This window comes from Ptychodera flava, assembly GCF_041260155.1.
Source record: "Ptychodera flava strain L36383 chromosome 23 unlocalized genomic scaffold, AS_Pfla_20210202 Scaffold_23__1_contigs__length_28996876_pilon, whole genome shotgun sequence".
NCBI classification, from domain to species: domain Eukaryota; kingdom Metazoa; phylum Hemichordata; class Enteropneusta; family Ptychoderidae; genus Ptychodera; species Ptychodera flava.
The window spans coordinates 9,273,338-9,287,807 of NW_027248277.1; the positions used below are offsets into that span (position 1 = coordinate 9,273,338).

Consider the following 14,470-nt stretch of genomic DNA (forward strand, 5'->3'; position numbering starts at 1 on the left):
TCGTACTTCGGTATATGTCTCATGAAAGTGATCATAAAGGCACCATAAATGTTTTCTAAAAATAGTCATGAAAGTTCGACGAAACTTGTGATAAATTTGTAATCCATGTTTGCATTGTCAAGATTTTATATGATCTTTTTTAATGTAGACCTAAACGGGAGCTATCAGTTTCTCTGTCAATATAAAATCTTTCACGATTTTTGCAAAAAATAAAAATTAAATTGCTTAATTAATGGACAAATATCTGAGCTGAACTTTGTAAGTATGATTTTTGTTCTTCGTGCCCGGATCGATAGGAAATAGGGATAGAATATGAAGCTGCGCCACGCTATCGATGTACAAATAAGTTACTACATGATTAAACCAGCATAGATAGCAGCAAGTTTCCGTCACAAACGTAAATATATAAATGACGGTTTTACACACACATAAATGCACACATACAACTACACACACCCACACAGACACTGATGATCGCTACAGAGAACACATGTAGCGTGAAACTCTGAGTAACGCCTGCTAAGTCCTGTTTTCTACTTGTTATCAATTATATATATATATATATATATATATATATATATATATATATTTTTTTTCTCTCTCTCTCTCTCTGTTTGACGTCATCGTATACGAGTGTTTTTCGCGGAGCCGTACAACTTCGAGCCAAAGGAATGAGTTACCTTCGTACAGTTCGTAACATAATTCTATTTAATGACTGTTTCCAAATTCTTAAAATGTTCATTCAGGGATACAAAACTGTTGATTTGTGTAGACCGATTGACTCTGCTTTCTACTTACAGTTTTCCATCACAATAAAATCACAAGTTATAAATTTTTAGTTATTTATAACATTTGACAATCACGAAGAATAGAATTAGCAATTTCTTTCCTGTACAGTGTGGAGCTTGTTTGTGTCTCAAAATTATGGTAAACTATAACAAGTGTGGTTGTTTAACGTACTTTATTATGTTGATATCATTAAGTATACAGAGAGAAATGTCGTTTCATCGATGATAATAATAATAATAATAATAATAATAATAATAATAATAATAATAATAACAGTAGTAAGAAAATCAGAAAACAGCGACTTGAGAAAATATGATATTACGCCATGGCTCCAATCCTTTACGTACTACCGCCGCCTATCTTAGTATTTTCGCTTACTTTCGTTTAAGTTGGCTGATTCCTTCTATCAGTTGTGGCGGCCTCTAGTGATGTAATTTGAACATTTTCCCGCAAAGCTGGAACAACTAACATTTCAATAAGTGCTTGAAAAGATATCCAGTCGCCATTATGATTTATTAAAATTTATAACTTATTAGTGAAGTATCTTTTGCAAAATTAGTGCCATTATCGTGCTTTTCAAACCAATTATTAAAGGGGACAGCAAGTAGCTTAGGCTTCTGATTGTTTTTTTTCATTTTTTTGTTTTTGTATTTTCATTACAATTTCTTCTAAAGTATGTTGAAACACTTACGATTAAGCTTGTCAAAATAGCGTCTTTAGATGTAAAATACGTTATATTATTGTTTACACTTCAATTATCAACAAAAACAATGCAGTTCTCATGTTCAAACTGCGTTTTTCTCGAGGGTCTATGGTACATCCAAATGCTTTGGGGAATAGAACGCCAGAGTTGAAAGAGATATTACGGTACTTAACATTGACAAACAAAATTAGTGAAAAAAATTAAAAGCTGCAGCTACTGGCCCGAGTGGACAGCTAAAATAAATTGTTATCAACAGGAGTGTTAAGAAGAACACGTGTGTGATGGAAGCTGTAGAGTAAAACTCTTGTACGGCGAACACTCGTCAGCAGTATATTGTAATTTTCAGTTATCGTTGAGCGTTCTTCCGTATATCATATGCGTGGCACCTGCAAGTGACCGCTCACTTTCACTGACGATATTAATTAATTATTTTATAGGAAAGATTGTAATTCATATATGCCCATGTTTTCAGCCATTGAAATTATCGTGTGGCAAAGGACTGGTCACATTGAATCATGTAAGGACCTGCCTCAAAGTTTACCTGGCGATAAATTGGTTGGTTGTGATCGTTCAGTCATGTTGTAGTCCTATTACTGGGTAAAAATCTTTTTTGCTCTTAAGGCTTTGGTCTATCTCTTTTGTATCTGGTATTGCAGTTTCTATATTCATCTTTCTTTTAGTACAAGGCAGAAACTAGATCGAACTCATCAACGCTTAGTCGTGAACTAAACCTTTACGTCATATATGCCCAGTCCTATTGGAAGACTAGTTTGATAAATTTTTGATAATGTTTTCGGTAATTAAATTGAAGCAACGGGCGAGATGGTAGAACGACATGACCTATGTTAGTTTTGAGTGATAACTTTGAAGTCAGAAACATGTATACAGCCTGAGACTTTTCTCTAACATGGAAATGTCTCAGTGTATATTATTAAATAGTTTGGTCGGACTTCATATTCAAGGAATCCCTTCATTGTGACACTCAATCATACGATGGGGTATCTTCCTATAAATTCACATCAATTACTTTACATTTATAACATCACACATTAAACAAAATAAGCAGGTTGTAAAACGTTTCGACATCTACTAATCTTTGAAATTCTTACTGGAAAAGTACACACATATCAGCGAAGTATGAAAATGAAATCATTGACAATGAAAATATGGAATGATATGTCAAGGATTGCAGCCCAGAAACAGGCAAATCATTGACAATGAAAATATGGAATGATATGTCAAGGATTGCAGCCCAGAAATAGGCAAATCATTGACGATGAAAATATGGAATGATATGTCAAGGATTGCAGCCCAGAAACAGGCAAATCATTGACGATGAAAATATGGAATGATATGTCAAGGATTGCAGCCCAGAAACAGGCAAATCATTGACGATGAAAATATGGAATGATATGTCAAGGATTGCAGCCCAGAAACAGGCAAATCATTGACGATGAAAATATGGAATGATATGTCAAGGATTGCAGCCCAGAAACAGGCAAATCATTGACGATGAAAATATGGAATGATATGTCAAGGATTGCAGCCCAGAAACAGGCAAATCATTGACGATGAAAATATGGAATGATATGTCAAGGATTGCAGCCCAGAAACAGGCAAATCATTGACGATGAAAATATGGAATGATATGTCAATGATTGCAGCCCAGAAACAGGCAAATCATTGACGATGAAAATATGGAATGATATGTCAAGGATTGCAGCCCAGAAACAGGCAAATCATTGACAATGAAAATATGGAATGATATGTCAAGGATTACAGAATAAAGTTCATTTATTTGTAGACGTATACGATGACTTCAATTAAAAAAGAATATACGTGACGTTGTTTCCGAGATAACACAAGAGTACTGTTGTTGACATCAATTTTTACAGAGGTCAAGCGTTTTTTTTTTTGCACGCCATTCTCACTAATACACACTTGCGGTCAATATTTGAAAGTAACAAATTTTTCCAAAAATTTCTAACTCTGATGATTTTTTTTGCACATTCTGATCTTATGCGCTTGACGCCGTGGTCTTTCAGCTGAAATGTACTGCGATGTACTCTGCTATCTCGGGATTAGTGTGATGCACTTTCAATAGAGCCAACATTGCAACGACTAGTAATGGGTGATGAAATATGTGATTTCACATTGGATAAATCGGAGAAATCCAAAGGGACCCCATCGGACATATTCTCATTGACCAATGATACATTTATAAGCATTTCTTCAAGTCCCTCCGTTTTTTCAACGAGTGATAAAGCGTACCTATGCGGCACGCCATTAGTCATGTGTGAAATATCCGATAGATATTTCGTGATATAAATATCATCCGATAGCTGTTTAGTAAGAAGTGATCCTCCAGCTGACAACTTATTTGCTAATTGTTTTTTAAAGATTTCGTATTCTTTCTATCACCATGAGAGCATAACTTTGTGACACGGCAGTTTGGTCCCGGTGTACAGTTTCACTCGTTGATATCCTTGTAGAATCCTTGTAGAATCCTGTCGCGCTAAAGCCATGGCTCTTCTTTTTACTTTTTTTCATTCTGAACTTGCAACGTTTCAACTTTGTGTATTCTTTTGTTCGAGGTTTCCATTTTCTTCTCTGTAAGATAAAGTTTTGTACTCAATATCGTATTTGGTTCATCGGCGTACTGTCACAACACAAGCAAATGTGCACAGCTGTAAGGTCTTCACCTGTGATTTACAATGCGTTGTATAAATTCGTTCCATTTCATATGTTGACCATTGTTGACTTGCTCATCAACACATGAAACTGAGAACATAAACGTGATATTTGTAGATTAAGTAAAGACATAATACAACTGAGTGTTAGACCGATAGAACAGATCATTTCTTTAGTTATTTGTTGTCGAGCAATGGCGAATATGATATTCACCAGCGCAATAAATACCCTGTGTTTAGTGTAGTAGACCTACTGACCTTTTCCGCAGAGGCAGCTGTGACATCCATGAGCTTACCATCGTGACCGTTATCGCTAGCAACAACACCTGAAAGAAAAGTGCTACATGGTGTACAGAAGCTTTGCAACAGTCGCTTCACGTCTTGCATTGACAGCAGAATGTTGTTCATTATGCCTTCATTTAAATAGAGGGCTACCCGTGAAAAAAGGGAATCATGGTGATTCTTTTTGTGTACAGCCGTAGGACTGTAGGTCAGGGCCAATCAAATAAAAGTGGAATTCCAGACAACCCAGGCAAATGCACAGCCCCTCATCTTCGCTTGCCATTTCTTGTTCGAGCAGCCTAAATGCTCACGGAAATCAGATATTAATGGCCCGAAAGGGATACTCCTCATATTTTCATACTGGGTGTGCCGCCTAAGTTGAAAACATTTACCCATGTATATTCCAAACATATGACCCATTGTTAGGGATTTGCTGACACACACCCGTACAGCCTTTCTATGGTAGTACCCCCCCCCCCCCCCCCAACCAGGATAAGGCCAAAGTAAGTAAATTCTTTGTTTTGCGTCCGCGCGCGCCTAGGTTTTTGGAGATTTTTCGGAAAACAAACACAAACTTTCCTTTCAAAATTTCGCCGTTGGTGGTGCTATTTTATCGCAAAAAACAAGTCGTGGCTTTTACCTTTGCGACGAAACACTCCTTTACGGCAGTCAGATTTCACTAAAGGACCATGCGGTGACGTAAAACAGTACTCTCTACACATTTACACCTGTCGATACTTACAGCCTCACGCCGGTGCCTCATGTCCTAGCTGTCTGCTGTGGCTTTGCCTAGGCCTGTTGTGGCTTTGTTGTCACAATAAAAAATGGATGAAAGCGGGGAAATAATCGAAGTTAAAAAACAGGAAACCTTTGCACGGCAACTAGAAGGCATGGTCATTGCGAGCAATCGGGACTTGAACAGATAGAGATTCAGTCGGCCGATTGGACTTGGGTACCACGACTCAGAGAGTATGGCAGACGGAAAAATCGGAAAGTGTCGAGGCCTATCCTAGTTAATTGGTCTTTAAGGTTTGCCAAAAATTTGGTTAATTCATCCATTTTAACTTGAAGCAATAATAAACCAGTGATCAGTCCTGCAAACGAAAGGCCTTTACGTACTTTTTTGTTCAGTTTGGGTATGTGAAAGTATATTAGAATCCCTCTGTGAAAGTTCAAACTTGTAGTAGGCGGTCGTAGCTGCTCTTGAAGGAGGTCACACTTTCTGCATTAATGACATCGGCTGGTAATTTATTCCAGATGTCCACAACTCTTGCTGAAAAAAGTACTTTTAGTTTATGAAGTTTGGGACAGTGTCCTCAAGATCTCGAGTCGGCTGCTAACTCAAGTGAAAGGTTACAGTGATCATGGCCTTTGATAACTAATTCTAGCGTTGAATCATGTCGCCGCGAATTCTTCTTGTTCAAGTGTTATTAAACCAAGCTGTTTAAGTCTATTTTGATATTGTAGTGTTGGAGTTTAGGTATTATTTGCCGTGCTAAGATTTTTATGTCCTTTTGTAGCCATGGTGACCAAGCTTGTACTGCATGTTCGAGCTGTGGTCCGAGTCTCACAAGTTGCTTGTAAAGACAAAGAATGACATTTTTTTTATTTGATCGACAATGATCGTTTGATGAGATCAACATTCTGTTTGCTTTTTTGCAAACTTATCACATTTGCTTGAAGGTTTTAAGGTAGAATGAAGATCAATTTCTTCAGTTGTACGTCCCAGTAAAATATTGTTCATTGAGTATTTATTGAAGAGGTTGTTGTAGCCAATATGCGTCCACCAGTGTTCACTCATTTTTTGTAGCTTGTCCAAATCAGCCTGTAGAATTTCAGGATCACTACAATTTCGCAAGGGATGATAGTCTTGGTATTGTCAGTAAATTTTTGAGTTCAAAAATTATTTCACTGCCAGTATGACTGATGTAGATTAGAGAGAGTATATATTGGTCCAAGAACTGAACCCTTTGGGACACCACTTGTGACGTATTCTCCATTCAGATGATGCTCCATTTATGACTACTCGCTGTTTTGTATTTGTCAATCATGCTTTGACCCACTGTAGAATATTTCCATTTATGCCATGCTACTTCATCTTTTCAATCAATCTGGGGTGTGGTACTTTGAAAGTGCAAGGAATATAGATGTGAAGCTTCCACCTAAATTTGGAGTGGAGACTGACAATTGCGAAATGCTTTCTTTTATTTGATGGAAAGGAAAGGTGCTGGTTTTACGGATTGTCCCGAGGAAGCTACAGGGAATAATTTTTGTCCATTATATCATCAATTTCTTCTTCTATCTGATGCCCTATCTTTCTAAAATTGAATGCGGAGGCTACTAGTTACCATTTCTGTTTGGTGTTTTCTTTCAAAACACACACCTTTCAGCAAAACTATGACATTCCATCAGAGCATAGGCATTACAAGAAACTTGAAAAAACGTACAAGAACTTGAGGACCAAAGACTGCTACTGTATACTGTTATAGTGTAACCCTTCCCAAACTGTCAAGGCTGTCAAGTTGCTGTAAGGCACCTGTTACTTACTAATTGATGTGTCGTGGTTTTACATGCGATTGTGAAAGATATTTGTGTGTTTTTCGTGGGTTACTTTCCAGGCCCATATGTAGAAAAATATATGGTTTACAATTTACAGCTACGGAGGATGGACAGTCGCGTAAACATTACGTTTACTTTTTTGTTCTTCGCACACAAGTTGTAAATAAGTAAATAACATCGTAAATAAAAAGAACCGACTCATTTGAGTGTTGGGGAGAACACGGAACTGAAAATTCTCGCGAGTCAGACCATAATTTCCGCTCCGCTGACCTGCGCAAAAATCATAACGGGCAGCCTTAAGCTGTTGCCGTAAAGAGGCGCGTGGTTTATGACGACGAGAGCTGAGGTGCCGAAATACTGTAATATCATGTTGATGATATCTGAACAGTTTAGCGTCGGTTAATACTCAACACTTCGCTGACTCCGTGTAGACGAAACATGATACAATGAATGCAGACGAATGCTGATCAGTTTTTCTGTAAATTATTATTATTATTTTTAATTCTTTATTTCGGACAATGAGCATGTCCATATATATATAAATGGTTACAGGATTGGGAAAAAAGAATGATACAAAAAAGGTTACATCAAGAAATATTCATTTATGGGTTAGACCATGAGACATATTTCTGAACAAGATTATTAGACTGAATTTATCCATCTTTCCCTCAAGTCAGAAGTGAAGTACACAACATCATACACCTTACGTATAATTAAGTTCTCACTCATAGAGACCCTTTTCATCAAACTATTGATTTGCTTTCTAAGCAAAGCATCAAAAGTGTCAATCCTATTATATACAAACATAGTACTAGCACTGCTGCGTCTGTCATATCGTAGAAGTATGCGACCAGCATTATTGTAAGCAACTTTCAATTGTTTCAGGGCGCTTTTATTATAGCTGACCCATAAGTTACCACCATACAATTGATAGCAATATGATTTAAATAGTTTACATTTAACACTCTGAGAACACATAGAAAATTTTCTCAAAAGCATGTTAGCAGAGATATAAAAAGATCTCCTCTGACGCTCGATATCAGAATTGTCACTGAAGGTATTTGTCAACAGATAGCCGAGGTGTTTTTTCTTTTCAACAAATCGCAGTTTAACTCCATTGAGATAAACAGCTGGAATATGTTCAATCATACATCGCTTGAGAATTATACACATACATACAGTTTTCTCTGTATTGAAAACAATATCATGAATATTGCCATAATTGCTACATATATTTAAAAGTATTGAGTTCCTTCACTGACGGGCTTATCAGACATATATCATCTGCATACATCAGATGGTTAACAAAAATACCACCGATGTTGCAGCCAACCTTAGAATTAATCAATCTATGGCTAAGCCACTACGACATTTGTGTCAGACAGAAGCGTCTATCGAATACTAGTTTTTACTTTGTCATATGCAAGTTTTGATGAAAACATATTTACATAAAATAAAAACACTGAGTCATGGATACCATACAACATATTGCCTTTCATGTCATGATTACGAGTACCAGAATCAAAATTATACAGAAAATTCAACATATCACTGCCTAGCCTGCTGTATATATATATATATATGAAGGAAGCCGGGACTAATTATCTTCATCCTAATCAAATTCAGTCTCTACAATCATGACAATAAGTAATTTTAACACTTCCGTTGTGTATTCTATCAAACACTCAAATGTATTTCTTAGTGTCTTCACTCCGATTTCAAGGGTCATGTCGTGTAAAAGTTGAAGGGCGTGCATTTTCTTAGAAGTGAATAACCTTGAAGTAAGTCTTGTCTTTCACAAAAACAGACTTCTACCATGGGACACTACATACCACTGTTTATCCTTGTATGTCCATAAAACAGACATGTATGCATGTCTGCATACATGGTTTGTCCAGCTAGAGTGCTCTCCCAATTAACTTCAGTCTCCACACCATACTTGTGTGTTCTATCCAAACACTCGAATAAGTCGGTTCTTCATATCTACAGTGTTATCTACAAAACAGTAAACATAGTGGTTACACACAGTTACGAGTGTAGTGATACATAGCGGCCGCCGCGTAGTATGCATAGAATAAAGGGCGGCGGCCGCTATGTATCACTACACTCGTAACTGTGTGGTTACTCTATTGTCCATCGTCCATCCTCTGTAGCTGAGTTTCTATCTGTGCGGTAGGCCTACATCTGATAATAATGTGTCATAGACTTCTGACTCTTAGTTGAAGACACTGCACCAAAGTTGACCTGTTTAGGTATTGATTATTATCTACAATAAAGGTGGAAATTTGTAGACGGTGCTTGTATAACCAATAGTAGGTAAGGAATTTCTTCAATTATTGTTTACTTTTATTTCATTGACATTTCATGTATTTGTCAATACGACTGACCTGTAAGGTCAGCGGTATTTTTTAAGGACATAGTTTCTATGATTAGTGAATTTTTACGTTTAACCACTCATTTTTCTGTCATCACTTATCTTTCAAATTAAATAATACATTTGCATATGTAAATTTTTCATCCTATTTTGTCATTTTTTCAAAGTTTTTTTCTTTGATTTCACCGAGTAGCTTTAACATTTAATAGGTATGTTACTCAAGATTTGTACACATTTACATATATGGTTTAAATTATTGAAATTTAAGCTAGCGTTGCCAGTGTTAGTCAGAAAATATGTATCTTACTGCAACTGCTTCTATTACAGCTTTCATTTTTTGGTTTGTAAATGTCTTCACGGTTTTCGTATCCTGACCTAAATGATAGCGAACATTGACAGTATAAATTTATACTTCTGCACACTGAGGAGAAAAACATTTACTTGTCCAAAAATGTTCAAATGAGCTTGAAAATGTGAAACAATAGCATTAGTCAGGTAGCTCTGATATTTAATCCATAATTACCGAAGGTAGAATCTGATATTGTTTACCAAATTTTATTTGAAATTTCATTTGTAAGTCCCCCAGACGTGTATAATCAAATCATTACGAAATGAGAACAAATGCAACTTGTAGAATGTTTTTGTGTCGTCAGAAAAAACAAATCTGTCAAAAATGAAACTGAGCATTCCCATTGGAAATGTCCTTCTGTGCTGAAATATTTATACTACACAATGAACTTGCTTTATGTGAAATTCTTCTCTGAAATTGTTTAATAGCAATCAAAGTGGTAGTTGCTAGGGATTGCCTTATTCAGTTGCTTAAAATGATTACGTAATTTGCATATGCAAATTTTGTAGCTAAATTTCTTTGTATTGGTCTGACGGCTCTTAAATTTGATGTGCTGTTGACATTAGCATGATTTGCATATATGATATATTTCATTTGTCTTAATTGATAAATATACTATTTCAGGAATCTTTGCTAGATGTTAAATGCTGTACACCGTTTCCATTCATTGCGCGGATCGCCGAGCTATATCGGCCGCAAGTTAGGTTGACGTTGAGTGATCACTCATTCTGTAATTTGCATGTGATCTGCGTAGGGCAATAAGCGCGGGAAATCCAGCGCTGCGCTTTCATGACCTGTGACAAAACTTTATCAACGTTTACTATATATCCATTTTACTCTTCAAATTTATGGACATGTTTCCAGCATGCTTGGATTCAACGCAAATTTTAAATACATAGCTGATGTCTAGTGTAACATGATGCATGATGACCATCGTTCACGTTTCAATTGTTTGAAATGCAACGATTAGAGACCAATTAAAATGCAAAACATGGTACAAACTTAAAGCAGCGTAAAGCTAAGAAAATTTGAAATGGGGCGTCATCTTCATTTGCGTGCCTTTTAACCAATTCTAGTAAACTTAAATGGGTACACTCGAGCTAAACAGTTGGATAATATGTCGACATAAAGTAAGGGCGTTCCTTGGTTAAAGATAATTTTAAAACACAAAGCAACAATAGTATTTGATTCAAAGTAGGCGTGTGATTGTCATTTGAAACTTTACCGTATTCGTCGCTACCAAAACCTTTTAACAGACTTACCTCCTTTTTCAGGCAATCTTCGCGTTATTTGACTTTTCCAAAGCCAACAGACAAAGAGTAGGAACGTCCTGACACGCCGTTGCTATCCGTGGAATTTCCCGCGTTCCCTCAACGCATGCGTTGAACATGTGTTTTCCCTCCATCCCTTCCTGAACAGACTGAGAGTTGAACCAAGGTCCCTCTATGACCGTGGTTGAAATTAAAATAAACAATTCAGTTCTCCGGAGGAAATTCAATCTTGCACGGCAGTTAAGCATTTGTCCCAAGAGTGACTCTATGAGCACTGGTCTGGCCCCTTCTACCGTAACAAGATAGTCAAAGCAAAACACTTCACATAGAGTCTGGTTGATAGCATACATAAATTAAGTTTGGTTTGGGCAAACGCGTGTTAAAATCAAATTTCAAAAAGTAAACTCACAGAGCAATGCAATGCTTCCGGCCAATTCAATACGGCGTAAGAGGCCTTTGATAATTAAAACACGAACGTGAAAACCTGTCACGAAACTCTTTACATTCTGATACGTTATCTTTGTCTGCATGTAGGGTGCGCCAAGTCACACTTATTGTACTCTATGGCTTGAAACCATGGAAACCATGTGTATGCATGATAATTTGTACTAATTCTCGGTTCGGATTTTGTTTGAAGAGTGTATTGTTCAAAACCAATTTAATCAGTTTATGATATTTTTGAGAAGTTCAGATCACAATGCCATCGTCTAATGAAACGAGAGAAACTCATTGTTTATTTAGAGAAAAAGAAAAGAAGGGAAGAACTAAATGAATGCATAAAAAATGAATCTAGCTGTAAACTTCCGATGGCATTACTGTTTTTTCGAACATGCAAACAAACTCTGTAATGACAAAATGTTAGAAACTATCCTAAACTATCTGAAAAAGTTTAACGATCATTATACATGTAACAAGAAATGTCTCGTAAAACCAAAGAAGACAGACTGTGCGGACCACACACTAAAATGGTTTAAAAGTCTACATAAGAGCAGTGTTCTTCTGTACACATCCATTCAATGTTTGAGAAATAAATAAGACGCAGTGACGGGATACCACGAGAGGTTTGGCCAATTCATCACGAAATGTACATATGTGCACGAGCGATAGTGAACTGGTCAAAATTGAGTGGTATACTCGCTGCTGGTGTAGTTTATTAATGTTATGTCATAATATAAATTGAAATTTGGAATGAAACGTCAAAAAAGGGATTTTCTCTAGCTGAGAGCTCTTGCATTTTCCAAATGTGTTATATTGCGAATATAGCATGGATATTTCCCGTCTCGACCAATCAGATCGTAGTTTTTGCGCCATTAATACACAGTTGTAATGTTATTCTTGATACTATAGTGTAATCTTCTGTTGATTTACGAGTATACGACCGTAGGATTTTTTCACAATCGGTTTGATTGACCTATGACATTAATATTTCACTTCAGATAGATAGATAGATAGATAGATTGATTGATAGATAGATAGATAACTTTATTGCCATTATACACATGCATGTACATTAGGAAATTGTTGTGCTGTCGTCACACAAAACAAAACAACAATATATATTACATGTAACTAAAATCACCTTTAAAAACTGACTATAAAACCAAAAAAGTAATTCGAAGAAGCCATGAGTAAAACATAACTAAAATCTTATAGATACAGGTAATAAAAATGCAATTGCAAATTAAAAATTACGAAAGTATTTGAAGGCACGTGGATAAAAACTATTACTAAAACGTGCGGTATTCACTTTAAAGGACCGATAGCGCCGTCCAGAGGGAAGTAATTGAAATAAATCATGTTGTTTGACCAAAAGAATACAGTGAAGAACAGTTTCCGTGAAAGATAATTCGAATGGATGAGTTCATGGTTCTTACAGTTCTAGTTCCGTTTCGAACGCAGGATCTTGTTGAGAAAGAAATCGCAATATCAGCACACAAAGAATGAAATCTGTTTAGGTAACTACGAGGAAGTTCAAAAGTCATTCTTATGGATTCACTCCAAAGTCTAATATCATTTCTTTTTCGAGCAGGTAGCCCTTATTTGTTTTTGTTGTTGTTGCATTGTTCTGACGGTCTGCTCGAGTAACATTACTTCACGCATGCGTCATGACCGAACTCTTCAAGAAGACTTGTTGAAGTGCTGATAGAACAATATACTAAATGTCTTTGTTGAACTAGCTTCGTGTGCACGTATTTCTAAATCAAGAAAAATGTAGTTCTCATATGCAAAATCTATTTATGGATCTTCAGCACATTTCAACCATACCGGTGCGTTTGATTGATCTGTTCCGTAGTTTTGTAGCAGTTCGGTACCTTCGTGGATCCGATACTTCGCTACAACCACCAGCCTCGCCTTCCCTTCTATTTCAACACTCACTCATCACCACACAATTGCACGTGAAATGTGATAGTTCAGCCATGCACCATGATTAATGTCGATTTTCCATGTAGTTTCTGTAATGACCGTCGTTACCATCAAAGTTGCATGGAACACACGAGATAATTATATCACCAATTATATCACAAACTACTTCAGAACCATCTTCGTGTGTTCGAAGTCTAGCATAGTTTGCAAATGAGTGTAATTCGCCAGTGCCTCTTGTCTTGTGCCTGACGACATGATGGATGGTGTCCTTGAGGTCATAACTTGGAATGTAAACAAATGGATTGTGTTTCCTGTATGTAGAAATTTCAATATAATTCTTATTAGACTTTCTTAGATGTTAGGAAATGGCACAAAATGCATCGATGATTTACATCTGAGTTTTGTCGTATCTCTCATGTATGCTGACATTTTAAGTTTATCGCAAACTTTACAAAAGTTTACAATTGTACTGTCAGTAGTGGGGCAATAAAGCCATTAATCGTATAAAGTCGACACCAAGCGACCTTTTCACCCCATCATGCCTGCCTGTGTGGGTTACACACTTGGGGGTAGGTTCGGTTAGAGAGAGACAGAATAGGCCGGAGACAGCTTTGTATTGTGTCTTAGTATGACCAAGTTCAAATCTTAACCTTTATTACTATCACAGGTCCATATATACAGTGTAGTATGAATAATCATTAGAATCAATGAATGACACGACTAACTAATGACACGCCCAATGCATAATCTACATAATTAGTAAAGGAAAGGGTGGGCGGAGCTACACCATACACGTGATTCCCAACATCCTCCCGCCAGCAAGATAAAGAGTTTCAAAAATCTTACACAACTGAATTCAAAAATGCAAAAAACAACACGAAATAAATCTCAAGAGTAAAGTGTCTATGATAAGCGTAAGATTGGAAAGAATAATCTGAAAGATCAATGGCGGTTGGTGTCTAATCATGCTTGATAAGAAAGTACGCCTGGTACGGATTAAATCACAATCTGCTTCTGTTTGTGGCGCGTGATACAAACTTCAAAGAGAACTCTAATGCAAATCCTTATATAAACTATACTTAATTAAAT

General features: G+C 36.6%; 1 long non-coding RNA gene across 1 annotated transcript; it reads right to left on the reverse strand.

Annotated features, from left to right (window-relative positions):
- Positions 1-3,738: 3,738 nt before the first annotated feature.
- Positions 3,739-8,907, reverse strand: LOC139123914 (uncharacterized). The gene is made up of 3 exons (XR_011549790.1): positions 8,856-8,907; positions 4,441-4,508; positions 3,739-4,102 (listed from the first exon to the last, which is right to left on the reverse strand). It is a non-coding gene; the product is annotated as an uncharacterized lncRNA (long non-coding RNA).
- Positions 8,908-14,470: the final 5,563 nt, after the last annotated feature.